Genomic DNA, 27,832 nt, shown 5'->3' on the forward strand with positions numbered 1-27,832 from the left:
AGGAAGAGTAATCCCTATATATATTTTTAAACTTTGTCATTCATTTATTAAACACAATACAGGAGTTAGAGCAGTGCTGTCTAATAGAATTTTCCACTTTGGTGGGAATGTTTTGTATCTGCACTGATGATACCATACCAGTTAGCCTTGTAAGGTTACTGAGCTTAGTGCCATGGAGGAACTGAATACTCTTCTTTAAAAACAGCTTTACTGAGGTATAACTGACAAATAACTGCCCATGCTTAAAGCTACCGTCTGATACCTGTTGCTCCATGTGTACAACCATGAAACCATCATCACAGTCAAGACAAGGAACATTTCCATCACCCCCAAAAGATTTCTTGTGGCCTTTAATTTCTCTCTCATGTCCCTCCATATTCATCCTCACTTCTGTCCCTGGGCAACCACTGGTCTTATTTCTGTCACCATATATTAGGTTGCATTTCCTAGAGTTTTATATAGATGACATCATAGAGTAGTACTTTTTTTTTGATCTGGCCTCTTTCACTCAGCATCATTATTCTGAGATTCATCCAAGTTGTAGCATGTATCAAAAAGTTTATTCCATTTTATTATTAAGCAATAGTCTACAGTATGGATATACCACAAGGTGGTTATACATTGACCTATTGATGGGCATTTGGGTTATTTCCAGTTTTTGGCTGTTACTGATAAAGCTGCCATGAACACGCATGTGCAAGCCTTTGTATGGACCTCTGCTTTGATTTCTCTTGAGTAAATAATCTAGGCATGAAATGGTTGGATCATACAGCAGGCATATGTTTAACATTTTAGAAACTGCCCAAATGTTTTCCAAAGTGCTTATATGATTTTACACTCCCCAGGAATGTATGAGCATTCCAGTCCTTCCACATGCTTACTAAGACTTGATATGGTTAATGTCTTTAATTATACCAATCCCAGCAATTCACACTGTGGTTGTATTTTACATTTTCCTAATGACTAATGATATTGAAGATATTTTCATGCATATGGTTATCTGCATATATTCATGAAGGGTCTGTTCAAATCTTTTGCCCATCTTTTAATTGGGTTGCTTGACTTTTTAAAATTATTGTTGTGATTTGAGGATTCTTTATATATTCTCAATACAAGTCCTTTATCAGATTTAAGATTTTAAAATGTTTTTCTCAGTCTTTGGCTTGTCTTTTCTCCGAACAGTGTCTCTTGAAGCACAGAAGTCCTGAATTTTAATGATGCTTAATTTTTCAAATTTTTCTTTTATGGCTCATGTCTTTAGTGTTGTACCTAGGAAATCTTGCTTTACCCATGATCGCTAAGATTATCTCCAATGTTTTCCTCTAGAAGTTTTAGGTTTTACATTTAGATCTACGATCCAGCTGGAGTTATCTTTTTATATGGTGATAAGTGCAAATTGGAGTTCATGTTTGTGCAAATGAATATTCAACTGTTGCAATAGCATTTGTTGAAAAGACTATCATTTCTCTACTGCACTGCCTTTGTACCTTTGCTGAAAATCAGCAGTCCATGAATCTTTGGTTCTGTTTCTGGGTTCTGTTCTGTCCGTTGATCTATTTGTCTGTCTTAACATCAGTACTACACTATCTTGATTACTTATTCCTCCAACTTTATTTTTCAACCTTATTTTAGCTACTCTAAGTTGTTTGAATTTCAATATGAATTTTAGAATCAATTTGTCCTTTTTTTTAAACCTGCTGGGATTCTGACGGTCATTGCATTGAATCTGTAGTTCGAATTGAAGGGAAGTGATCTCTCGACAATATTAGAACTCAAGACTCAAGTACAAGGTCTATCTCTCCATTTATTTAGGTCTTTAATTTCTCTCAGTAATCTTTTGTAGCTTACAATGTAGTTTTGTCACATTTATCCCCAAGTGTTTCATAATATTTGGTGCTGTTTTAAACAGCATTTAAAAATTTCAGTTTCTACTGTTTGTTGCTAGTACATGGAAATACAATTTATTTTAATATATTGATCTTGTATCCATCAATCTTGATACATTAATTTTTTTCTGTAGAGTCCAACAGATTTTCTATGAGTACAGACAGTTTTACTTCTCACTCTCAATATGGATGTTTTTTATTTTGGTTTTCTTTTTTTTGCCTTATTGCTCTAACTAGACTCTCGAGGACAATGTTGAATAGATGTGGTAAGAGCAGATATCCTTGCCTTGTGCTTTTTATCTGAGGGGAAAAAACAATCCTTTTACTATGAAAAGTGATATTAGCTCTATGTTTTTCATAAATGTCCTTTATCAAGTTAGTTAGTTCCTTCTATTCCGAATTTTCTGAGATTATTTTTTCATCAGGAGTTGGATCTTGTTAATGCTCATTATGCATCTTTTGAGAATGTAATTTTTTTGGTTTATAGTCTGGTGAATTACATTGATTTTGAAATGCAAACCAGCCTTACTTTTCTGAAATAAATCCCATTTGGCCATGATATCTTATCCTTTTTATATACTATTTGATCCATTTGCTAAAATTTTTGTTAATGTGTGTGTGTCTATATTTATGAGGGCTATTGGTAAGTAGTTGTCTTTTAATACAGCATCTCTTCTGGGTTTTCATAACAGTGTGATGCTAGCTTGATACAATGAGTTGGAAAGAATTCTTTCATTTCCAGTTTTCTGAAAGAGTGTGTAAAATTGGTATTGTTTCCTCTTTAAGCTATTGGAAGAGTTCACCAGTAAATGGCCAGAGTTTTCTTTGTTGGAAGGTTTAAAATTACAAATTCCATTTTTCTAATAGATATGGTACTGTTATTTTGTGTTTTTCAAGGAATTTGTCTATTTCATCCAAGTTCATAAATTCATTGTCATAAAGTTGTTCATAACACTTTTTATTATCCTTTCAATGTTTGTAAAATTTGTAGCGATGCCCCTTCTGTTATTTTTGATATTGGTAAAACATGTTACCTCTTTTTTTACTGATTAGCTTTGCTATCTGTTATCAATTTTGTTGGTCTTCTCAAGAACCAGGTTTTGATCTCATTGATTTTTCTCTGTTTTTATGCTTTCTATGTATTGGCTTCCACAGTGATATTTATTATTTACTTTCTTCTACTTTGGGTTAATTGCTATTCTTTTCCTAGTTTTGTAGGGTGGAAGCTGAGGTCATTGATTTGAGACCTTTCTTATTTTCGCTTATAATTATTTAGTGCTGTAAAATGTCCCCTAGGTACTATTGTAGTGGCATCCCACAAATTTATTTATGTGTGTGTGTGTGCGTGTATATATGTACGTATATATTTTATTTACTTATATTTAAATTTTTATGTACTTCTCAATACTTTCTCTGTTCTCTTTTGGTGTCTCCTTTGACATGTGGTTTATTTAGAAATGTGTTATTTAGTCTCCAAATGCTTAGAGACTTTCCAGAGATTTTTCTGTTACTATTTTCTCATTTAATTCCATTATAGTCAGATAACATACTTTGTATGACTGAATCCTTTTAAACTAATTGGGAATTGCTTTACAGCCCAGAATATAGTCTCTTGTTGAATGTTCTGTGTGCATGTGACAAGAACGTGTATTCTGCTGTTGCTGGTTGAAGTATTCTATAAATGTTAATTAGGCCAAGTTGGTTGTAAGTGTTGTTCAAGTCTTCTGTATCCTTACTGGTTTTCTGTCTATTTATTCTATCAATTATTGAGATAGCATTGAGACTTCAACAATAACTGTAGATTTGTCTATTTCTTATTGCAGTTCTATCATCTTTTGTTTCATCTATTTTGAAACTGTTTTTAGGTGTATAAACATCTAGGATTGTTAGGTCTTGATGAATTTTCCCCAGTTTTATTCTTGGTAAAATTCTTTGCTCTGAAATCTACTTTATATGATATTAATACAGCACTCTAGCTTTCTTTTTGTTAGCATATCTTTACCATTCTTTACATTCAATTTATTTTATACTTATCTATAAAATGTGTTTCTTTTAGGCAGAACATAGTTGAGTCTTGTTTTTTAATCCGTTCTGACATCTCTGCCTAATGGCGTATTTAGACCATTTACATTTAAGGTGGTTATGGATATGGTTACGTTTAAGTCTATTGTTTCTTGCTATTTCTTTTCTATTTGTCCCATCAGGGTTTGGGGATTTTTTGTTGTTTATATTTTTTCTTGTATTTTTGGTCTCAAAATCTCTTATTTCATCTTAAATTTTGTAATATTTTTGGTTACAGAATTCTAGATTGACAGGGTTTTTTTTTCCTTTCAATACTTTAAGGATTTTATTCCACTGCCTTCTTGTTTGCATTGTTTCTGATGAGAAATCTGATGTCATCCTTTTCTTTATTTCTCTGTACAGTAATGTCTTTTTTCCTCCTGCCTTCTGAGATTTCTCTGTTTGTCACATTTTTTTGAGCAATATAATTATGTGTCTTGGTGTAGTTTTATTCATACTTTTTGTGTTTGGGTTTCATTGAGCTTATTAAATCTGTGGATATATAGGTTTCATCAAGTTTGGAAAATTTTCAGCCATTATGTCTTCGATTATTTTTCTGCCCCATTTCTCTATATCATTTCCATTGGAGAATCCACTTACCATTAGGCCTCTTGAAGTTGTTCTACAGGTCACTGATATGCTGTTTGTTTATTTTATATCCTTTCTCTATGTGTTTCATTTTAAGTAGTTTCTATTGCTATATCTCCAAGTTCATTAATCTTTCATTCTGCATTATCTAATCTGATAGTTTCATCTAGTATATATTTTCAGCTCACACATTGTTTACTTTATCTTTATTATTTTGTATATGATTGATTTGGGTGTTTTTCAAGCATATAGAATACAGTTGTAATCAGTGTTTTAAAGTCCTTATCTGCTAATTCTAATATCTGTGTCAGTTGTGGATTGGTTTTGATTCAAGAATTTATTTTCTCTTTATTGGTCATATTTTTCTGGTTTTTTTGCATGCCTTGTAATTGTTGATTGGATGCCAGATATTGTGAGTTTTCTCTTGTTGGATGCCAGATATTTTAGTGTTGCTCTAAATATTCTTGAGCTTTGTTCTATGACACAGTTGTCACTTGGAAACAGTTTGATTTGGGGGATTCTTGCTTTAAAATTTGTTGCATGCAACTGGAGCAGTGCTTAATCTATGGCTAATTATTACTGACTACTGAGGCAAGATCTTCCTGAGTACTTTACCCAGTCAGCATCCCATGAATCTTCAGGCTTTCTAGTTTTGGCAGATGGAAACAGGAACTATTTCTGGTCCTGTGTGAAGGCTGGCCATTGTTACTTCTAAATATTTTGGGTCATTCTTTTCCCAGCCCCAAGTAGTTTCCTCACATACTTGTACCGATCAGTACTGAGCTGAATACAGTGGGGAGATATTCTACAGATCTCTGGAGTTCTTGCTCCCCACTCCTTCCCATCTCATTCTTCTTTCTTTCTCTCTCCCTCTAACTCTATCCTCTCTGATACTCCATCCTGAAAACTTAGGTCGCTTTGGTCTCCCTGGTCTCTCAGCTCAATCTGCACAACTCAGGAAGTCTGCTGGTTCTCTCCTGGGTTCCCCCTCCCTGCACCACAGCCTGGAGACTCACTCTTGGGCCTTAGCTTTCTTATGTGAAAAAAATCAAGTATCTAGAACTGATTGGTAGGGTTGTTTTGAAGAATGAGATCATGTCTATAAAGCATATAGGTAACAGGTACTCAACAAATATAAATTCCTTTTTCCTTTATATAGTATTATATATTATTACACATACTTTCCTCAAGAATAATTTTGTGGAGTAACAGTTCACTCACTACTCATGAGTCCCCCATGGGGAAGCCCATTTTTCCCATTCACTGTTCCATGGCTCTTGGATCTGATAGCATCTTCTCTTACCAGCTTGCTTCCCGCAGGCTACTTACCTCTATTCTTTCTTCATGTCTACAAAACGCTTCTAATGCTAAGGGGAGTGTTTGCTAGCAGACTTTAGTAAAGATTCACAGAGAGAAATTATACAAACAATGAAAGAGAACTTTAAATTCAATTTTATTGATATTTCTAGATGCATCAGACTTTCTCAGCCACCAGGAAATTCTCACTGTGTGCCTACATTGTTGGCCTCAACTTTGCCAGGTCCTGGGATTTCTCTCCCACTTCCACCCACTGCCTTCTATTTGCATATGTGTCTGTATCTGTCAATCCATCCTTGTCTCTCTCTCCTTGTTTTCTCTTTGTGTCTTTCTGTTTATGTCCTTCTCTTGTGTCTCCTATACTCTACTCTCTCTCTGTTAGCCTGCATGTCTCTGTTTGTCTCTCTTCTTCTTTCATCATTCTCTCTACAATCTATCCAGTTGCATACTCACCAGTCCCAAATTCCTTTTCCTCTTCCACGGAGGCCAAACTAGCTCACAGCCTTATCCCAACTGCACCTTTGGCCTACTTTTGCATATACAGGAATTGAGTATAGTCCTTCTGCTCAACAAAGATCCAAAAATTTCTCCAGGTTTCTATCCTTCCTAATACAAAAAGCTGTTATAAGCTTTGTGATTACAGCTTTTCTTTTAGCATATGTGAGATTGACTTGGTAGGCAGGGTGCCCACAGTAGTGTTAAAAGGAGACATTCGCCTATTACAATAAGAAACCTAATAGAGAGCTTCCTAAAGTTACCTTTTTCTCCGTCATGGTCTTTGGAAGGATTTCCATTTTTGTTAAAAGGAGAACCATCCACGTGTAAATGATTCTACCTTAGTAAGCCATTCAACATTTGTTAAAAACCAAGGTAGGAACTCTCAGTGCAGATTATTCTGTTTTTGCCTATTTTACCACAGTGGTATGCTTCTGAGCAGAAGGGTCAATTCTGGTAAAGTGAGTAGGAAACTTCCCAAATTCTTACCAGTCTTTCAAACAGTTCACCGTGTTGATAACTATAACAGGCAATGTTATGTTCTCCATCTCACTATCAATGTCCATTGCCTTCATAGCATTGATCCCAGTATGTAAATATATATATTTAATTAATTGATTGCAAACTATCTTTCTTTCCAAACTGTTACTTCTGTGAGGCCAAAGGACCATGTGTGATTCAAGGACAATTCATTATCCCATCCTGAGCCCAATGTCTGCCCTTTTAGGCACTTGATAAATGTTTATTGTTGAATGTAGTTCTGAAAAAGTAAAGTTCTTCCAGGCACAAAGTAAAGCCCATTAAAATACAACCAGAGGATTATGTTTATCAGCCAGTACCAACATTATTAGTGAGTAAGAGATAGAAGATGATGTCTCTTCTACATTATTCTACTGTTCTAGAGTTGTAAATAAGCAAAGCTGATAATCTGTGTGTCTATGCAAGCACCATCTCTTCTTAAATAAGAGCGTTACAAAGCTTTTGGCTAACTGAAAGAAAGTGCGTTCAGACAGAAGGCTGCTTATGTGGGTGCGCGTATTGAGGATGTGATTGAGTGGGGTGGAACGGGAGGAGGAGGACAGAAGAGAAGACACTGTCAGATGAGTCTCTGACTGGAGTGCCCTTGAACTCTCTCTAACCTTTGGGTAGACAGCTGTGTAGAAGAGGGGAAGTGTGTGGGTACATATGTACCAAGTGGGATTATATGGCTGATTGGAGGAATCAGATCTACAAAAGAGCCCACATGAGTTTATTATATCACAAAGGTCTGACAGTAATAATTATGCTAGTGTGAGCATGGAAGGATGTAGACTAAAGTGTCAGCAGTATCTTGGGTGCTGGGATGGTGAGTGATGTTTTTTCTACTTTGACTTTTTACATTTTTCCAGTTTTTCTACAATGAACACCTGACAATATGTAATCAGAGCTTTTTAAATGTATAACTTTTGCCATTTATATTTGGGGCAAATTATTTCTTTTTACAATCTCATGGAATGCAAATTAAAAGCTACCCTAAGAAGCACATAGTCTGAGTGTTGCTGAGTGATCAGGTAATTTGACAGCCTTGAGTCTTGCAATGTTTTATTGATGTTAGAGTATATAAACTGTTTGAAAATAAATATTTTTACTTAAGAAAATTTCCAGAAAAATGTTTTTCCATTTTCTGCACAGCACCAATTTTTGTCTAGAAGTTTTTTATGGCTTATTAACATGCAATCTGACCTCTATACCTTCTATTTGACCTAATAAATCTATAGATCTTTTTAATGAACTCATTTGACTATGGAGAAAATCCTTGCATGTCAACTTTTAATGTAAATGAATTCCATTCTAAAGACTTATAATTGCATTGGAAGCTGATTATAAAATTGTGCTATTAATTTTGATACTTTATATTCACTTCAGACTTATATTGTTGTGTGTTATTATCCATGTTGCAGAATATAAATAAATGTTTCATTATTTGCTTGGGATGTTTAACGAAAGCTTAATGGTTTTTATTTTGGCGTACTTTAATGTCCCAATAATTCCTCTAACTGCAAAGTATTTGAGTTATAAGTGAGACAATTTCCAGTGATATACTTCCTCTATACTGCAAAGTCTTTACTTTAAAACAGCCATATTTTAAACATAAAACCCAACTAGTTGGTTTCAACTTTTGTATTGCCCGTATAATTTCTATCATAATCTTCTCGGAAAATTTACTAATCCATTATATTTGAAATCTCATCTTTTTCTTCTCTGTAGTTACTGTCACTCCTAAGATCTTTAAATTGCGACGACAAATCATAGAGTACTCCATACTTGCAATGCCCAATATGGGACCAAATGTGGCTACTGAGAAATTGAAATGTGGACTCAAAGTGAGATGTGCTGTCAGCATAAAATACACATTGGATTGCAAAGATCTATTATGGAATAATGAATGAAAATATCTCCTTGATACACGTTTCAATGATATTTTTTCTATACTGGCTTAAATAAAATTCATTATGAAAGTTAATTTTACCTGTTTCTTTTTACCTCTTTAATACAGATATTAAAACTTTTAAATTACATTTGTGACTCATATTTGTGGTTCACATTATATTTCTATTGGATCGTGCTGCTTTTGAGCTTGCTTCTTTGCCAGGAAGACATGTTCTTCCACAATTTGTGGGTGAATAAAGCCCTTAGTCCTTGCATACACCATCAAGACTTGACAAAATAGTACCCACCCAGGCTCTCTGGCATTATTTCAGGTCCTCTGGAACTCACTGAGGTGCTTCTTGTATATTGCAGCACAGGAATTTTCCCTGTTCTGACATTTGGGGTTTGTTTCAAGAAATATTTCCTGTTAACCATTGACATACATGAATCCCAGTCATTTCTCATTGGATGAGGCTGAGACCCTATACAGTGCATCAAGGTTTAGCACAGAAAACCAGCCAACAGGAATTTGAACTCAGCAATCAAGAGCTTAATGAAATAGGCAATCACTTGCTTGGGCTAACAGCGTTGCTGGTGTCTGCAATTTAGTGTGGATGTGGTGTGTATTCATTCCAAGGGAGTCAGCTGCCGTGTCAAAACACACCCACGTACGTCATCATATCTTCTCCAGATTTTTGATACGCTTTTACCTTTTATAAAAAATCTTCAGAGCCTAAGACACCCTTAAGCATGCACATATTTTTACATTTTTTTGTTAAACTTTTGTGATGCAGAATGACATGATAAATACTTAAATTCAAAGCATGGGCTTGACATTCTTGATTTTCTTATGTAACAGAGGTATTGGTAAAAAGTAGCAGTCTTCATTGGAGAAGTGTCTCTTTTTAAAATTTTTTTCTGAAAACACAACAGTACAGTGCCAGTTACAAATTGAAATATATTTTTTGTGGTAATCTTATTTATGAAAGCTGCCATTTGGGTTTTTTTGTGGTAATTAAATTTATTTATGTAAAATGCATGGCAGATAGCAAACACTAATTTGAAAAGATATATGCATCCCCATGTTCACTGCAGCAGCATTTGCAATAGCTAAGGTATGAAAACAACCTAAGTGTTCATTGACAGGTGAATGGATAAAGATGTGTGTGTATGTGTATGTATATATATAATACACACACATACACTGGAATAATGCTCTGCCATAAAAAGAATGAAATCTTGCCATTTGTGACAACATGGGTGGACCTTGAGTATGTTATGCTAAGTGAAATAGTTTTAAAATAGTAAAAATGATCAAATTGAATTGTACTACTTTGTATTAGAGATATAAACTATTAATTGCTCTTGTGTATTTTAATTGAAAGATTGTCACTTATATATTTTAATAGTTACTATGTTAATTATTTTAAGTCTACGATATGTGTAACTAATTATTTCACATGTGACTTATAATTATTTTTAGGAGACTATGGTTAGCATTTGTTTGAAACTTCAGGTTCTCTTGATATACAGCCACGTGTGTGTATGTTAAAGGAAACGATAGCATGGATTTTCATTTTTTTCCAATAGTGTGTGAAGCTAGATTTATACTGCTCTTCTCTAAGAGAAATGTTTCGCCTCTAAAGGGGTTTCATTGAGCTTCCAGCAGCACTTGACAATATAGGGAGGCTAGCATGAACTTAATCAGCTGAAAATGCTCTAAAGAACATCATGTCAGTTGTTTCTTAGATCTCCCACAGGTGTTTCACCATCCTGAGCCACAGGCTTCCTGCTCAAGTGGTTTGGGTAAAGTATGAGTTTACAAAGCAAAGGATATGGTTTTCCTTTAATATGCACCCTTTAAAAAAGATCCACGATGTTAAATGAGCCTCGAAGTACAAAGTGAGACTGAAAGATCATCTTTCTTCCTCTTTTTCAAAACTGTGGCTACAGAATAGAAGTCACACATTCAGGTGCTACAGGGGCAAAGCTGGTGACATAAATGGGTGACACATGATGAGTGGGGATTATGGAAAGGCAGACAGCTCATGCCTTTTATATATCATTTAGGGGATTCTATTTGGTATCAAGTAAGACAGACTGAAAATAAGAGCGTTTTAGGCAAGACGGCTTTTTCTCAGATGACTTTTGGCAAAAAGTCTCAGGCCACAAAGGTGGCTCCATGGTCATCAGAGATGCGGGGTCTGTATCAGGCCACTACTGCTACATAGCAGACCACTCCAAACTCAGTGTCATAAAAGAAGAAGAATGGACTATTGCTCCTAAGTCTACAAATCAGCTGGGAGAATATTCTGGTCTTGGCTGGTGTTTCACCTGCATCTGCAGTCAGCATTGTGTTGAAGAAGCAACTCTGTTGATCTTACTGGATTGTCTCACATATCTGGAGAACTGGCTGTAGGTGGTACAGGATGTCCTCAGTGAGGACAAATGGGTTCCACTCCACATGACCTCTCATCAATCTCTAGCATGAGATGTTTCACCTATCAGCAGAAGATTTATGAGAGAGAGTAGAATCACTCAGGGCCTGTTAAGATCTAGGTTCAGAGCTGATACTCTGTCACTTCTGCCACCTTCTCTTGGCCAAATCAACTCATAAGGCCAGCCTAGATTAAATGAGTTGGGAAGCAGTTTCCTCCTCTTGATGGGAGATGTTGTAAAGGGCGTGAATACGAAGATGCATGAAAAATAAGGACACAATATGAGCCAGCCCTGATGGTCTAGTGGCTAGAGTTCGGTGCTCCTCTTCGGCAGCTGGGGTTTGGTTCCTGGGCATGGAACTATACCACTCATCTGTCAGTAGCCATGCTGTGGTGGTGGCTCACATAGAAGAACCAGAAGAACTTACAACTGTACACAACTATGTACTGGGGTTTCAGGGGGGAAAAGGGAAGGAAAGAGGAAGATTGGCAGATGTTAGCTTGGGCAAATCTTCCCCTGAAAATAAAAGAAAGAAATAGGCCACAGTAAGTCTACCACAAGCTTCTTCTATCTTTGAGCTCTACCTGAAGTGAGGATGGATGCTTGGCTTCTATTCTCACCTCATGGTCTAAGATGACTGCTGTAACTCCAGGTGTAACATTGAATTTTCCAGGCAAGAAAAGGTAGAAAGGGGGAAGGACAAATAGGGCTCATGCCAGCCTTCTGACCTATCTAATGAGTTTTCCTTGAAGTCTCACCAAAACACTTGTGCTCATACATCATTGACCACCACTGGCTATGAGAGGTTAGGAAATATGGTCTTTTATCTTATACCTCATGTCCAAACAAATCAGAGTTCTGATGCTACGAAAGTCAGTATTGAGTCAGTAACCAACAGTATCAGACACATTAACCACAGGTCCCAACTTTCATTTTACTTTGATTGTTGGGCAGTGTTATCAAACATCTTGACTTTAAAAAAAAACCCACAAATACAGATATTTTATGTGAAATATTCTGTATTTTATATGTGAGCACCTAATTTAAATATTTTTAATTTTTATTTTGAAATAATTTTAGACCTATAGAGAAGTTGCAAAAATAGTACAAAGAGTTTTCATATACTCTTCATCCCTGTTAACGTTTTACATAACTTCACTACAATTATCAGAAATATAAATTTAAAAATGGTACAACAACACTATAAATCCAGAGTTAGAAAGTTTTTTCTGTAAAGGGCCAGACAGTAACTATTTTAGGTGTCTGTCACTACTGCTTAACTCTGCCATTGTAGCAAAAAACAGTCCATAGACAATATGTACACAAATGACAGGGTCTGTGTTCCAATAAAACTTTATTTACAAAAAGAGGTGGCAGACCAGATTTGGCCCATGGGCTGTAGTTTGCCAACTCCTACTATAACCTGAACCACAGACCTCATTTGATTTCATCAGTCTTCCCATTAATGTCCTTTTTCTGTTCAAGATCCCAAGTTGCATTTAGTTGTCATGTCTCCTTAGTCTCCCTCAGTCTAAAACAGTCACTCGTTCTGTCCTTATCATGTATGAACTTGTTGCTTTTTAATTATACTCGTCAGTTATTTTATAGAATGTTTCTCAATTTGATCTGTTTGACGGCTTCTCGTGATTAGATTGAGGTTGTGCATAGATACAGATGTGTGTATATGCATGGGTTAGTATACATACGTGTACTTCCTGATTCTGTCCACTGAGAGAGCCTAAAATCAATGACATCCTGGTAGCAAAGAGCACACCTAGTACCCAGATCTTGATTTCTAAACACTATTTTCCAATGAGGGGAACCAGAGCTCTTTGGAGAAGTAATTGAGTCCATGGCTAGGGCAGGGAAAAATATGAGTATCGTCTTCCACCCCTTCACTCTGATCCTGTATTTGTCATTGGAGCTGAGGTGTGTTTCCTGGAGGCAACAAATTGTTGGATCTTGTTCTTTAATCCATCTTGCTACTTTGTGTCTTTTTATTGGACAGTACAATCCATTTACATTGAGGGTAATTATTGATATATGAGGGCTTTCATTATATCACTCATTTTCTGGTTTTCCTGTATTTCCTTATTTTCTCATCCTGTGTGTTTTGGTCTACCCATTGAATTATGTGTTTTTTAATGATGTCTTTCTTTGTTTTTTCCGTATTTTTTGTGTCTCTGTTCTGCTTTTTAGTTTAGTGGCTACCCTGAACTTTGTATTCGAGTCTCGTGCATAACATAGCCCATTTTCTGGTGGCCTCTTATTTCCGTAGTCTAAACTGATTCAGTCCCTTTCCTCCTCCCCTCCTAAGTTATTGTTCTCATATTTTATTCCAACTTGTGTTGTGAGTTTGTGGTTAAAGTGACAAGATTGTCTTTGTTTTAGGTGTTTTCCTTCCCTTTATCCTAATGCTATAGTTGAATATTTGCTATCCTATTCTGATTCTGTCTCCTTACTCTGTGTTTTGTGACCCCTTTCTCCCTTTTTCTCTTTTTTCAGGTGTGAGGGCCTTCTTGAGGATTTCTTGTAGGGGGAGTCTTGTGGCTATGAAGTCCCTTAGCTTTTGTTTGTCTGGGGAAGATTTAATTTCTCTCTCATATCTGAAGGATATTTTTGCTGCATAGAGTATTCTTGGCTGAAGATTTTATCTTTAAAAGTTTTGAATATGTCATTCCATTCTCTCCTAGCTTGTAAGGTTTCTACAGAGAAATCTGCTGAAAGTCTGATAAGGGTTCCTTTGTAGCTTATTTTCTTGTGCCTTGCTGCCCTGAGTATTCTTTCTTTGTCATTTATTTTTGCCAGTTTTACTACTATTTGCCTTGCAGTAGGTCTTTTTACATTGACAAATCTAGGAGACCTAGAAGCTTCCTCCACGCATATTTCCCTCTCATTCCCTAGATTTGGGAAGTTCTCTGCTCTTATTTCTTTGAACGTGCTTTCTGCTCCATTCTCCTTCTCTTCACCTTCTTGAATACCTATAATTTTTACGTTGCATTTCCTCGTTGAGTTGGATATTTCTCGGAGACTTTCTTCATTTCTTTTTAGTCTTAGTTGTCCCTCCTCCTCTGTCTGGAGCATTTCAACATGTCTATCTTCAATTATGCTGATTCTCTCCTCTATAGTGTCCACACGAGCATTCAGGGAATCCGCATTTTGCTTTATCTCTTCCATTGTGTCTTTCATCTCTAATATTTCTGATAGGTTCTTCTTTATAGTTTCAATCTCTTTTGTGAAGTAGCTCCTGAACTCGTTGAATTGTTTCTTTATATTCTCTTTTACCTCATTGAGTTTTTTGATGATAGATATTTTGAATTCATTGTCATTTAGTTTACTTATTTCTGTGTCCTCAGGACTGAGTCCTTGGTGCTTATCATTTTCTCTCTGGCCTGGAGATTTGATGAAATGCCTGATGTTGGAAGGACGGGACTTTCCCATTCTGATATTATTCGGTTGCAGTTACAGCCTATTGCCACTGGGTGGGGTTTGTCAAGAGCTGTGTATTCTGAGCCCCTCCGCCTTCAGCCGAGATGGCACCAGGTGGGTCGGGGGAGGGGTACTTTCTCCTGTGCGCCGGCCTGGATCTCCCGATCACATCTGGCTATCTGGTCTCCTGGGAGTCTTGGTTTGATGAGGTCACCCTGTGTGAAAGCTTTCGCCCTGTTAGAGGGCCTCCCTCTAGGCTGCAAGTGGGCCAGGGAGTCCTGGGAAATCCTGCAGCTGCGCAACCCCTCCCCTACTCCTTCCCTCAGGGAGCCTCCTGAGGGCAGCCACCACAGTCTTTAGGGGAGAGAGCAAAGTTCCCTCTTAACCCCATTCCAGCTCCTCCCAGGGGGTCTCCAGCCTCTCTGCCCTCTGACGTGTGGCCGCCATGACTCTCCAAGGATTTTTGTGCTGTTAGGGTATTATCCATTGGAATACGATTGCTTTTTGTTGTATGTTGGCAGGGAGAGAGTCCTGGGCAGGTTCATTCCGCCATGATGCTGACGTCACTCTAGGGCAGGGAAAATATGAGAATTTCGCAGAAGATTTGTGTTGTCAAAAAGTAAGGTAGCATTCACAAAAGAACAGGAGCATGTGAAAAGGACACATGAACCAGCCAGCCTTGATGGCCTAGTGGTTAAAGTTCGGTGCATTCTGCCTCAGTGGCCCAGGTTCAGTTCCTGGGCATGGAACCACACTGCTTGTCTGTCAGTAGCTGTGCTATCATGGCAGCTCACATAGAAGAAGTAGAAGGACCTACAACTAGAATATACAACTATGTATGGGGGCTTTGCGGAGAAAAAAAAGAGAGAGGAAGTTTGGCAACAGATGTTAGCTCAGGGCAAATCTTTCTCAGCCAAAAAAAAAAAAAAGAAAAATTAACATATTTCTTAATTTGGAAAAAAAATAAAGGACACGTGAACCAATCTGAAGAGTTATAAATGGCCAAAACTGGGACAAGTTGAGCAAGCAAATATGTAATGAAAGTTGGCTTATAACCCATAGAATTAAATAAACCTCCCCCAAGTATAGTATGTGCTGATATGAATAAATAGTTGAATATATAAATGGGGTGAAGGGACAGTTCTCCTTTATAGAATAATTCCAGTTAATACATGGAATTAAATAAATTCCAATGAAAGGATGAGAGGAAATAGAAAATTACCATTAGGCAAATGCCACAGTAACAACTATTGAACACAACCACTGATGGACGCTAAAATTAGTGGACTAAAATTTGTGGAGAACGGGAGATTTGCATAGTCTCTAACGTGTCACCCCCAAAATATTTACTAATTAGGAAAGGGGAAAAAGAGTAACATTTTACTACAGGCAGATACTGCCTTCACCAAATGATCAAGGTTAACATCACCCGTAATAAGACTTATGAAGAATGAACCCCCTATTTCAAACATCTTAAACATCAATTTGGTTAAATAGTCAGATTTTTGCCCTTGTGTCCTCAGTTTGCAACCTCTATCATGAATTCACCTTTGATAATACTTAATTTGCCCCAGCTTTGTCATTGCTTTAAAAAACTAAAAATTAAAAAATGAATACGTTGTGGTTTTTTTACCTCCTAGAAAACAGTATATTTTCTTGCTAACCAAAAAGGTTGAAGTAGAATGCATTCACAGTAGGTTAAATGAAGTATATGTGTGTTTGGTGTTTACCGTATTTAAATCACACAGTTGATAGAGTTTCTAGAAAGAAAACAGAGTAATTACACTGGGTTTAGTAACTACACTAGATTTAAAAGAAAAATCAAGAAGACTCTAAATGGATACGTCTATGGGCCAGTCATTCCAAACTTATAACTTAGACTCACTATTCTATTGAGTTAAACATGTCCCAGGGCATATCTCTTTAGTTTCTAGCACATGTAGCTGATCATTCTGCTTTTGGCACTAACACTTTAAGTACTTGACAAAAATCCTTGTGCTTTTTGCCTTTCCGCGTATATGTGATCTAAGTTCTATTGTATTTTTCTTTGCTTAGAAAAATTCCTATGCTCCATTTTGTCATGCATTTGATTAACATCAGTTTCACGTAGAATCACTTACCCTTATCAGGATTTCAGTTTCTTGAACCATGCCACCCAGTTGAAGATGAGTTCCAGAAGTGAAATTGCTGTCTGTAGCCATCACAAAGAGAGACGGTGTTGCCATGGCTGCTGCTTTTTGACTGTGACATTTCTAAGTTGACTGAAGTGTGGTCATGCTTTGGATATACATTTTAGCTGACTCTTTAAATTTAAACTCCTGAGCAGTCATATTGGGAGAAGTAACCAATGGCCCAGCAGACAAGATCCATAAACCTAAAGATCCATGAGTTTAGAAGCTGTGCCTGTGGATACAAAATTAGGTAAGAATGTTAATATTAGAGTGAGGTAATAATTCGTAGCATATTGCAAAGTTAAAAACCTAACAACACAAACATCACCAAATTAGAAACACGATATATTTTTTTAATAAGCTGCCCACCTCATCTCTATAATACCCTGACCCCTATACATTTTGAATGAAAATGCTTTGGTTATCTCTTTACCTTTAAATATGAAAATTATTTTGAAAGATCCTTCTATAGAGAGAACGGAAACATAATACAGGCTTTCCTTTAAGATGTCTATTCAAAATTTTTTATTACTGACATTTAGAAAGTTTATTTGGGCATCACATCTTGTTATCAGTAATGGCTGTAAACTTTTTTAGAATTATCAAATTTTGGGAAACCTCTATCACATTTCTTGAATGTGTGAGTCCTAAGATTTCAGTGCGTTTGAAGTTTGCTTGTACAATGACTAATCTTAGTACTCCTTAAGTTGATAAACCACATCAGCACTTGTCAGTATCTTCGTTGTTGTATCTATGATGAGGTTTGTGTTATCTTCACAGTCTTCATTTGTGTCAAATCAGAAAGAATTTGAATGTTTCCCTGTCGTCATATGATTCACTCCTCTTTGTTAATTGAATTTTCAAAAAGGAACCAATCCCTTACTTCTGTTCACAATTCTATTCACAATTTCCCTCTTAAGAATGCTTTGGTGTGGTCTGAAAATTATTTTGGTACAAGAGGCTTCTTTGATGATGTCAGAATAACTTCCATTGATTTAATCATTTTAGTTGTTTCTGTTTCATATTCCATTAATTTTTTCTTAGTTTTTAATTCTCTATTCTTTAATAAATAAATATAAAGATGGCAGAAAAAGGTACCCTTCTTAGACGATCAGTCTGGGGAGGTTGAATTTCTCATTTGTTTTGATGATCCCTTCAAAACAACTTTCCATATTGCAGTTACATGATATGCTCAAACCTTACTGATTTTCTAAACAAAACTTTTGTGAATTTTTGAGAATACATTTTAGCATGCTTATTAATGTGTTGACGTACCCATGTTGCAAGGCTTAGGAAGCTTTATAAAAGGCAGACTTCCTTCATGCACATACACCCGGAGCTGCAGGGCACACTTATGTTATGGCAGTATGCCCTCAGGTCCTGCATCTTTGTGCACTCATGCTCGGTTACTCAGTACATGTCAGACAGAGATGTCAGAGAATACCTGGAAGCCATTGTTACATTGGAGTGACTTGCAAAGACTTAACTTTAATGGAAATTGACTGCAAAAAACATAACTATGTCCCACTCATTACAAACCAAATGCATCCCCAACTCAAGTTCTCCCTTAGCTAGAGCCCCAAAGTAACTATAGCCGTCCAATCTCCATACAACACATGGAGAAGTGTGATGTAGGAAGCCAGAATGCAAAGAGACAGCTGTCTTAACCAGTTGCTGTTAAAATATATTATTTTTGCATATTTTCCAAAAATATATGCCCATGTGAACATATCATGAGGGTCTTTCCCAAGGCCGTGATGTCCATGAACAGATGAGTGGCTTTGAGCCTTCGGCTTCGTTGGCGTCATGATACATTTATCTCTGTTCCATATTGTGCAGGGAAGATATCAGAAGCAAAGTCAATGAGGACATTGATGACAAATTAGTAGGTGAGCGTTGGCAATTCAAAGAAATCCTGAAATGCCCTGAAATCTTACACTTGAGAGAAGTTTCTCAAATTTGACAATAATCCTTAAAAAATTATACTCCAGTACCAAAAACTTTAATAAACTTTCTTAAACTATAAATTTAAAACAATTTTTTCAGTCAACCAGGCTGTGTAAGTGAAGGAGCCTGGGTTCTGTGGTTCATTCATTTCTTTATTATTCAGTTTGTTACTAATTTGCTACTACATTCTATTTGTAACACACAAGCAGCCTAGAATGTAAGAACAGTATTGTGTCACCCACAGCCATTAGGATTGGCTGGCATGAGGTGCCACTGCATTCCTCATAATGGGTAAAGAAGGAACATCCTGTATCAGACATCTGTTGTCATGAAAATGCTGCCTAACAACCAGCCAAACAATTATTTATACATTTAGTAAGTTCACCGCTCTGCTGGGGTCAGCTGATCTGAGCTGGGCTTGCTCAGGCATCTTCAGTCACCTGCAGGTCAACTAGTCGGCTCTGCTGATTTGTTTGGGCTTGCACCAATTTGTCAGGTGTCTGTTGACTTATCTAGGATGCCTTTGGCTGGGGCGACCACAGCGATGCTATTTCTTTGCTCGTATCTCTCATTCTGCACCAGCTAGCCTCAATGTGTTTTCCTAACGATGGCAGACGTGCAAGGAAAATCAGAAATGCACAAGCGCTTGAAAATATAGGAAAGCTGCTAATGTCCCATTGGCCAAATCAAGTCACGTAGACACAACTAGAGTCGGAGGGTGACCTAAAAATTTACTTGGGAAAAAGCATGGATACAGTGAAAGATGAAGTATTTGGGCCATTTTTTGCAGTCAATCTGTCACAGTATCCAAAACAGAAGGTTTGATTTTCTGACCAACTCATTTGCTGTGGTCTGAATGTTTGCGTACCCCCTACCCCCAAAAAGAATTTATTGAAATTCTAACCCCAAAAGGCGATAGTGTTAGGTGGCTCTTTGGAGAAGGGGGATTAGGTCATGCGGGTGGAGCCCTCATGAATGGGATTTATGTGCTTATAAGAGAGATCCCATAGAATTCCCCAGTCCCTTCCACCGTGTGAGGTTGCAACCCAGAAGCAAGCTGTCACGCGACCATGCTGATACCCCTGAGCTTGGACTTCCAGCCTCCAGAACTGGGAGAAATAAACTTCTGTTGTCTCTGAGCTACCCGGTTTGTGGCGTTTTGCAATAGCAGCCTGAACAGACTAAGGCAACTTTTAGATCTGTTCCTCCCCAGCTGTCTCCCAGCTCAGTAAGTGGCACTGCTGGACCCTCTGCCTGCTCGGGCTGAAATACCTTCTCTTGTGCCATAGCCAACCCATCTGTGAGTCGTCTCTACTCTCAAAGTATGTCTAGAATTAGACCACTTCTCAGGGTCTCCACTACCAGCACGCTAGTTTCGCCTCTACTGGCTAAATAGCCTCTGAACTGATATTCCTGCTTTCAATCTTGCCCTCTGGCAGTGTTTCCGCCATATGGAGGAACACATTTCAAATGTAAATTACATCCTGTCACCTTCTGCTCAAAGCTGTCTCATGGCTTCCCTATCATACTTAAAGTGAAATCCAGACTCTTTACCGTGGTCTGTAAGGCCACCCATGGTCTGGTCACTGGCTACATGCCTTGCCTTATTTTTATACCGTTGTGTCTTCATTGACTCCACAACAGCCACATGGGCCTTCCGTGTTGTTCCATGAACATTCATGACCTCAGGACATTTGCACGAGCTGTCTCCATAGCCTGGAATACTGTTGACCTCACCGTCCTGATACTCATTTATGTACTTCATTCAAGTTTCTCCTCAAATGCCACCTCTTGGGAGTCCCTTTCTTCATCTCTCTAGTAACTTCCTGTCATTCTCATTCCTGACCAACTTTTTTTCTTCATGGTATATGTTACTACTGCATATGATAATGTATATTTGTTGAATGAAAAAATAACCTAAAAGAAGTGCTATAAAGTGCTAGAAGCCTTATACCTACCATGGAGGCATTCCTCAAATGGATCCCATGGTACATGGGAGAACAGACAGCATGGGAAAACCTTACCACCAAAAAAGTAGTGTCTCCCACTTCTGTCATTTCAAATGTTAGTTTGTTGTGATAGCTAAATACCATCTTTACCTGGGAAATTTCTAGTCATTCTCTGTTTTCTGGAATATATCACTAAGTGTATATAAGAAATACATAGAAAAAATATGAATCGTTTTAACAGCAAGTTTAGTGCTCATTGGCTACATTCTTGCTCCCTCCTAACTTTGACCTCAAGTCCCAGGGGGTGCTCTGGGATGCTAGAAAAGTTTGGATACCTGTTCAATAAGTCCAGCTCCTTCAACTGGGCCAAAGGAAGAGGAGCTCCTGTCATTGTGGGTGGCTTTACATGGGGGAGTTTACCCTGTGCCGCAGACTTCTTTGGCAGTCTCAGGAAGACCAGGAACCAATCCTTAACATCGTTTTATTTCTTGAAATGGAATTCACATGACATAAAATCAACTATTTTAAAGTGAACAGCTCAGTGGCATTTAGTACATTCATAAAGTTGTACAACCGCCACATCTATGTAGTTCCAAAACATTTCCATCATTTCAGAATAAAACTCTGTGCCCAGTAAGCAGTTCTCTTAATTCCCATCCCCCAAGCCTCTGGTAACCACCAATCTGCTCTCTCTTTCTGTGGATTTGCCTGTTCCAGATATTTCATATACGTGGAATCATACAATATGTGGCTTTTTGTGTCTGGCTTCTTTTACTTAGCATCGTGTTTTTGAGGTTCATCCACATTGTAGCATATATCAGTACTTCATTCCTTTTTATCCTAAATAATATGTCATTGTATGGCTATATCACATGTATTTATTCATTCATCTAGTAATGAACATTTAGGTTTGTTCCCACCTTTTGGCTATTGTGAATAGTGCTGCTATGAACATTCCTGTGCCAGGATTTGTTGGGTACCTGTTTTTAGTTCTTTTGGGTGTTCACTCAGTAGTACAATTGCTGGGTTACCACAGTGGCAACATAATATTTTTAAATACATAAAATAAAATGCCTAGGGTTATAAAGGCAACCAATTATGTTGACGTAGGGTTATTGACACATTAAATAAAATACATTTGTGCTATGGTGATAAGAGTTTCTTGATTTTGAAATATAATAAGATCTATTGGCAGGTCTAATAACTGCCAATTGCAAGTGATATTTCAGGGTGTCTGCAGCAATTAAAATGTGGTGTGAAAATGCTTGTGGGTTTTTTTTGATCACAGGTCCTTATAATATTCCTGAGATTTGTTGCCCTTTGAAGGCTAATGAATATAGCCTTTCGTGGAACCTGTGAATTCTATCTAAATGAGCCCTGGAACTTGAAGTTAAAACCTCCAGTTAAGAACCCCTGCTTTAGAGAGGGGAGTGGTTATAGGAATGGACTGTATGGTAGCCCCTCTCCCCCGGCTAAGCCCTCACCTCCCCTGGTCCCCCACCTCTCTTCCTACCTCTCTAACCACCATTGCTTCATCTCATCATCTGTCTTTGGAAACCTAAGTTCAGCATCATTTTGGACAGGTGCAGATGGATCGAAGTGGAGATGAAGGAATCCTCATAGTCCGGGAACATTTTCACCAGATTTTGAGCTGTCATCTTTTATTGTTTTCTGTATCCGATTCAATTAAAGTTAATTTCTGTGTAACTCAGACAGTTAGGAATTAAAATAACTTTTAGTGCTTCTGAGTCCTTAAAGTCCTTACACTTACATCATCTGGTTTAATCCTCTGGAAATTGTGTGAGTATGTGCTGTCATGGGAGTACATGCTGTCCTTACCTTGGGTTCAAGATGAGGAAGCCCAGATACAGAACAGTTTAGTCAATCAAGTTCAAAAAGCAAGGACGTACCAATGGAGACAGAACCTGGAGTATCTGGCAGATAAAAACTTTAAGTGCTTTTTCTGGTAGACCAGAAAACCAGGGTATCCAAACTTAATTGTTCACTTGGTTTTTCAGCATAAAAATTAATTTCTCCTAAAATAAAAGCCAACACATTATAAACTGCTCTTCCAGATGAAAAGAACATTAACATGGGAATATCACCTATAGTTTGTAATCCTGAAAAGCTCAGTCCTTCCAGTCTTAGGGGAAATGTCTCAGAGATAAAGGCCAGACATTCAAACAGGATATTTTCCTCTAGGAAAATGTTGAGATTATTTTTAAAAATTGAGTTTCATTATTACCTGAAAAGAAAAACAAAATAGTGCCCAATCCATGTTTGAGGAAATCCAAAGACAGCAAATAGTTCTGTGGGCTCTCAAAGTTTCCCTGGAGAGGATTCAGAGCAGTTGACAAGCGCATACATAATTACTGCAAAAATGCAATCCCATATGTCACAGTTACCTTGCTTTGAATCAAAGAAAATCCGTTTTGGAGCGGATTAAGTTTTCTACTCCCCTAAAGTTACTTATTCAAATTTTCAGTGTTTCTATTATGTTGTTTTCTCCCATGGAGGCAGAACACATCTTATTCCAACAGTGAGGGAAGAGGAAGGGATGCCGAGCTCTGGCTATAAATATTTTATTATATGGAGAGACAGAGATCACAGAGGGGCAGATCAGTAGCAGAAAACAAATGTGATGTTGTTTTCAATACCTCGGAGGAGGTTTATGTTCAACTGTCTCTGCCAGCTTGTTTTCTGCTTGGCTTTTACACTCTCAAAGCTGATAATGAAACCCTTTTGTTTATCTAGAGTTTACCTATTAGATGAGCAAAGCATCTAGCTGAAAGTATAGAATTATCCACATTATAAAGTGTACGTGAACAGAAAGCTGTTCTAAAATGGCACAGTGGTGAAGATATATTTTCAAGAAGGATGATCCATATTCATTTCTTTTGGAAAAGTTCTATTTTAGTTAAAAAAGAAATTGTGTGTTAGGTTTTCTCCATACAATCCATTTTTTCTCCTTTTATCCCAGTGCCTCAGAGTTGTTAGAACTCTGACCTCATGGGATTTAGCGTCTTTCATGGTGTCAGAACCCACTGGAGTTCATTTGGCCAGAACTCAGTATTAATAAGGCCAAGGTTGTAGCCTGTTCTCTTTGAGCGAGAGTAAAAGTCCTGTTTTTCTAAGCTAGTAGCACAGACCACATATCAAGCCTCCTGTTCACATATTTGCATCTCCAGGTACAAGGAGAAGTGGATAAAAAGGCGAATAATGCAGCGAACATTGTAGGATGGCAGGATTCATGGGCCCATTTCATCCTGTGTCTATAGCACCTTAAAATATATCTAAGTGTTCTCATCCTTGAATGAGTGGAGGAAAAGAAAAGTGTGCGGGGACCAGCACTGTTTGTACTAATATAGTTGATGGTAAATCTTTGTTATGTTCCACATAAAATAGAATCTTGAGTTTGTTAGTAATTTGCCAATGAACCCAATAGTATATTCATACCTCAGTCAAGTGCCATTTCTAATGAAGCTTTTGTTTTTTCTTTGACCTGATGGTGAAGGCACCTAATATTGAGGGGCCAATTTATCAAAGAATCTGTGAAAATGAAATGTACAAAATGGCATAGACTTGCGTGTTGAAAACTTAGTTATGCTTCTTTGATGGGTATATCTCTATTTTTATGGCACACACGCACACACCACAGCCATGGAGATGCTTATTTTTCTGGTAAAATATAGTTCTTGTGGATGAACTATAACTTTTTTTTTTTTTTGAAATTACTCACAGGACACGTCACTGCTTTTTGCTGTTAAGGGCTAAATTCAGTGATCTAAAAGTGCTTCTTGCTATGGTTTCGTACTTCATAAAAACATGAAGTAATATTTTTTACTAGTCACTGTTGGCCAGGTGCTTTACATAGGCCATTTTTAACTTGTCCTGAGGACCACTCTATGTTATAGAAAATGGTGTCCATCTTCATTTTTCAGATGAATAAATAAACTTGAGGAATAACGATTTGGCCCAAATCATGCAGCTAGCATAAGGTGAAGCCACCTCTGTCAATTCCAAAGCCACCCCTTTCCTCTTTTTATTTTTATTTTATTTATATTTTAAAGATTGGCACCTGAGCTAACATCTGTTGCCAATATTCTTTATTTCTTTTCCTTCTTCTCCCCAAAGCCCCCCAGAACATAGTTGTATATTCTAGTTGTGAGTGCCTCTGGTTGTGCTGTGTGGGACACCACCTCAGCATGGCCTGATGAGTGGTGCCATGTCCATGCCTGGGATCCAAACCAGTGAAACCCTGGGCTGCTGAAGCGGAGCGAACTTAACCACTCGGCCACGGGGCCAGCCACTAACCCCTTCCTCTTGAAGGTTGAAAATGCAAATATTAAACTTAATTGGCATCGGTACCTCATATTAAGGTGTACATCATCAACAGGTTCAGAGTGGTATAGCTATTCTCTGAACATACTCTACTGAACATTCAGATTGCTTTTTCTAGGTCTATAGTGGCAGTATGGCCTTATCAGAGCTATATGGATAAAGGTTTCTTAGTGGCATGTTTAAAGGGAAAGAAATTTGAGAGGAGAGTTTTAATGGTGATCTAGGCATGTAGTAAATTAAGTTTATGGCAGCTGATATTTTTTATAAATTTGGTTATTTGCAGTATAAATAGAAAACTTAAAATAATGCTAATTCTTATGAAATAAACTAAGTGAATATTGGTTAATTATATAGAAAATGTAATATAATGGTACCAATGTATAAAACAAATAAGGTCATTTAATTCATTTTATTTTTCTGGACAAAGTATTACTTTTACAAAATACGTTGAATTCTTGCCATGCAGTGGACTCCTGTGGTTCTACCAGTCCTGAATTGCATTTCCTGACAAGGTCACTTTTCTCTAATACTCTGAAATATCTGAAGAGAGTATCTCAGCACTTTAAAAGGAAATTGTCTACTTCTATTCTAGCTGATTTTGAACTAAATCAAAGCACATAAGAACGGAGCTTTCAGAACCATCCTTCTAGGATTTCTTGTTACTGATGCAAGTCACTGCTTTTTCGCATGTCCTACTGACCTTAGCAATGATAATTTAAAAAATAGGGCATGCTTTTAAAATGACTTTACCAACAAATTACTTTCTATGAACTACAAATAAATCAAGGTTAAATTTAACCAGTTTAAAATATTGAGAAGTAAACCTAATTGGAAAATCTTTGCAGCGGCTTTAAAACAAAGGTATCCTTAAAGAAGTCTTAAACATTTTTCAGATGCACCAGAAAGTGGATGCAGTGTGTAATACCTCCATGTTTTTTTTGTGTCACAAAGTACTGGCATTTTTATAGAAAATACAGGTCTGCTAAGTGTGTACATTGTGTACCTACTGTTAACTGATGCATATAATGAAATAAAACAAGTATTTCTTTTTATTATTCAAGAAGAAAAATGGAGCTGTGTCTGGGAGCAGTTTGGGTTGTCCCATAATGAATAAGGTGGACTATCAACCTATAATTATTTTCAAGGAAATTTTCTTTGGACTTGTCTGAAAATTGGATGAGCAATGACTAATATCAGGCAGAAGCAAAGAATTGGGATCTGGAATTTGTCTTTTTAATAGGATATGAGAGAATAAGTACTTTTGGTTCCTGGATCTTTCATGAAGTATATGATATCTGTGTTTAGTCCCTTTCTGCCCTAGCAATAGTATTTATTATTTACTCACTTAAATAGCAATGCTGTGCTGAACCATAAGCAAGCTTAGGAACTTATAGATCCACAGATAGCTTTGATCCAGCCAATGTGTATATAGTCAATCCTCATTATTCATGGATTTTTTATTTGCAAATTCACCTTCTCATGTTTTTTGCGTTTCTGTGCCTCTTTTTTTCCTGTTTGAAATAGTCCTCCAGCGTAGTGCTGAAGTGGTATCTAGTGTTCCTAAGCACAAGAAGGCTGTGATGTACGTTATGGGAAAAACACAAATGTTAGATAAGCTTTGTTCAGGCATGAGTTGTAGTGCTGTTGGTTGTGAATTGAAGGTTAATGAATCAACAATATATATTAAATAAGGTGTCCTTAAACAGAAACACACATAAAACCATAAAACAAGGTTATATGTTGGTTGATTGATGAAAATGTTGGGACCAGAGACTAGCAGAAACCTAATCCTGTATTTCCCCTAGGACCAATGGTTCAGCATTCACTAATTCAGTGTTTGTGGCAACTTCATAGGACATAACTCCTGCAAATAATGAGAATCAACTGTACTAAACTCCAGAGTTTCAGGGCCCAAAGGCACCATTTCTCTCCCTAGAGGGCTCACCATCTATTGAAGAGATGGACTCACAGAGGAGTGAGTAGAGAAGGAGCTGTGACAGATGTAGGCAAGGTGCTAAGGGGAGTGTAACACTGCCTGGGGGTATCCAGGTAATAATATACAGATCAGTAGCAGCATGCCTGAGAAAATGTTTGAAACAGTAAAGGAAGGATGTACAGCATGTAGGAGAATGTGAAGTAAATGAGCTTATATGTTTATTTTTAAACAGAGCATATTGTTGGTGGGGTTCTGACTCATGTTGCTACCATGTTGTTCCAGAAATACACTGTGGCAAAATGCTTCCACCTCTTGCCAACATGAACACTGAGGAAAAATGAAGAACACTGAAGCACTCCAACGAAAAGTTGCAGAACAGAAATAGCCACACTCCTCTGGAGTCTAATTCATCCACAGCCATCATAAAAAGGTAGGGGAATAAATGACATTATGGTTTTGCCCTTTAAATTTTATTTTAAATTATGTGATAGTAAAAAAGCAGAAAAGGACCTTTTTTATTGAACACATATTCGTTGGGTGACTTCTGCATGGCTACAAACTGTTCTAGGCACTAGGGATATGATAGTGGGGGAAAAGTGAGGGGCAAGTGTATGGCCGTGAAGGAGCTGGCATTCTACTGGGAGGAGCTAAGTAAGTAAACGCAAAAGAAACTGGCAGCCGTTAATAATGTTTATGAACATGGTAAACAGGCTAATGAGATGAAGGGTGATTAAGGGACTGCTTCAGTTTGGGTGTCAGAGCAGACCACTCAGAATTTTGAGCTGGGAGTGGAGTGATAGAAAAGAGCCAGCTGAGTAAAGGTTTGAAGCTAGGACCTTGCATGAGCTGCAAACCAGGATCTGA

At 37.4% G+C, this 27,832-nt stretch overlaps 1 protein-coding gene across 13 annotated transcripts in view; it reads left to right on the forward strand.

Annotated features, from left to right (window-relative positions):
- Positions 1-27,832, forward strand: part of PAK5 (p21 (RAC1) activated kinase 5) — a 308,972-nt gene that overhangs the window by 89,883 nt on the left and 191,257 nt on the right. For 11 of the 13 annotated variants that reach the window (XR_011530723.1, XR_011530720.1, XR_011530718.1 and 8 more), the window contains exons 1-2: positions 16,842-17,045; positions 27,251-27,398. The gene's annotated coding sequence lies outside the window, so the exon portion shown is untranslated. Of the gene's footprint in view, positions 1-16,841; positions 17,046-27,250; positions 27,399-27,832 lie in introns of those variants that run through there. The other 2 variants (XM_070587857.1, XM_070587854.1) reach the window with 1 other exon arrangement.

Source organism: Equus przewalskii, chromosome 21 (genome assembly GCF_037783145.1).
Source record: "Equus przewalskii isolate Varuska chromosome 21, EquPr2, whole genome shotgun sequence".
Lineage (NCBI taxonomy): Eukaryota > Metazoa > Chordata > Mammalia > Perissodactyla > Equidae > Equus > Equus przewalskii.